The sequence below is a fragment of the Etheostoma spectabile genome, chromosome 20 (genome assembly GCF_008692095.1).
Source record: "Etheostoma spectabile isolate EspeVRDwgs_2016 chromosome 20, UIUC_Espe_1.0, whole genome shotgun sequence".
Taxonomy (NCBI): Eukaryota; Metazoa; Chordata; class Actinopteri; order Perciformes; family Percidae; genus Etheostoma; species Etheostoma spectabile.
The window spans coordinates 15,788,472-15,790,371 of record NC_045752.1 but is presented as its reverse complement, the minus strand read 5'-3'; the positions used below and the strand labels follow the sequence as shown (position 1 = coordinate 15,790,371).

The window sequence follows — 1,900 nt, the reverse complement described above, 5'->3', positions numbered from 1 at the left end:
CACACACACACACACACACACACACACGGGACAGGGGACAGGGGATATTAAGATGTATCTGGTCATTGCCGGTGGCGAGAAAGAGATGGAGAGACAGCAGAGAGTGAGAGACATAAAGCTACAAAGCTGAGTTTGGTTATCAGGTAGTTAAAGGTCAGGTTTAAAATAAATCCCCTTTCTTCTTCTTTTTTGGTTCGAACCTCTTTTCTCTTCCCTGTCTCTCTTCGATCTTTCTTTCTCTTTTCATCCCCCCTTCTGTCCTGTCAGTAGTAAAAGTCACACCACCTACGCCCACCATAACAGCATCGATGCCTGCAGAAAGAAGAGAGGGGGGGTGGGAATGAGGAGGCAATGAAGTGAGAGAGATGGAGGTGATCATGAAAGGAGGGTGAACAGTGAAAGAGTTGGGGGGATGGAGGCTTTGCCGTTACATAACATTGCTCTTAGAACCCAGATTTAGTCTGGAGGTCCATTAGAATTAGCTGTATGCAAATGATGTGAAGTTAAATAACAGTCAGGTATTAGATAACTGGAATTTAATTTTTCACCACAAACATAAGGCCTTTTTAGTTTTTTTCTCCGAAAGAAATCTTTGTGATTGTGACTTTGTGAAAATAATCTTTGTGATGTGGGTGAACTGACCCTTTAAAGATACTTTTTCCTGGGCGCCTGGGCGGAGCGTGGCTCACACATTGTTGTTTATGTATAGATTAAAGACCCCATATTATGCTCATTTTCAGGTTCATAATTATATTTTGACGTTGTACCAGTATAGGTTTACATGGTTTAATTTAAAAAAAAAACAACCATATTTTTGTTGTGCTGCTTATTGTTGCAGCTCCTCTTTTCACCCTGGGTGTTGAGCTCTCTTTTTTAGCTACAGAGTGAGACTTCTCACTTCTGTTCAATCTTTGTTGGGAGTTGCACATGCACAGTACTGTACTCATGGAGATTTTTCAGATATTTTTACTTTACTATTTATTTTTGTGCCGACTTTTTACTTTTACACCTTACATTTTAACACGAATATCGGTACTTTTTTTTTTTTAAGTGAAGGAGTTCAAATACCTTGGGGTCTTAATCACAAGTGAGGGGACAGTAGCGGTGGTGGTATACATTGAATTTATTGCACCATTGTGACAAAAAGAGAGCTAAGCCAGAAGGCGAAGCTATCAATTTGCCGGTCAATTTTCATTCCCACCCTCACCTATCATCATGAAGGCTGGGTCATGACCAAAAGAACGAGATCCAGGGTACCAGCGGCCGAAACGGGTTTCCTCAGGAGGGTGGCAGGCGTCTCCCTTAGACATAGGGTGAAAAGCTCAGAGTAGAGCCGCTGCTCCTTCGCTTCGAAAGAAGCCAGTTGAGGTGGTTCAGGCATCTGATAAGGATGCCTCTTGGGCGCCTCCCTAGGGACGTGTTCCAGGCACGTCCAGCTGGGAGGAGGACCTGGGGAAGACCCAGGACTAGGTGAAGGTATTATATCTCCAACCTGGCCTGGGAACGCTTGGGGATCGCCCAACCGGAGCTGGTTAATGTGGCTCGGCAAAGGGAAGTTTGGGGTTCCCTGCTGGAGCTGCTCCCCCAGCGACCCAATACCGTATAAGCGGACAAAGATGGATGGATGGATCGGTACTTTCTACTCCTTACATTTAAAAAATTGTGTCATTACTTTGGTTTCAAATAAATTACCGTCATTAACACCAAATTTGATCTAATTGGATGGGAATATAAGTTTCACTTGCACACCACTACAAGACAACTCGACAGATTCGGCGGCATTCATTCGCTGTTAATCATTGTGGCTTGATGGCAGAAACATTAGCGCATTGTAGTATGGACGGCGACATGATTGAAAAAGAAAGCAGAGATCACAGAGATTCGGCAGACAAGCAGCAAG

The 1,900-nt window shown here is 43.8% G+C and overlaps 1 long non-coding RNA gene across 1 annotated transcript in view; it reads left to right on the top strand.

Moving 5' to 3' along the window:
* The window catches only part of LOC116670194 (uncharacterized), a 17,771-nt gene that overhangs the window by 5,904 nt on the left and 9,967 nt on the right, over nucleotides 1–1,900 (top strand). The window contains exon 2 of the long non-coding RNA XR_004326965.1: nucleotides 98–103. This is a non-coding gene — a long non-coding RNA (uncharacterized LOC116670194). The remainder of the gene's footprint in view (nucleotides 1–97; nucleotides 104–1,900) is intronic.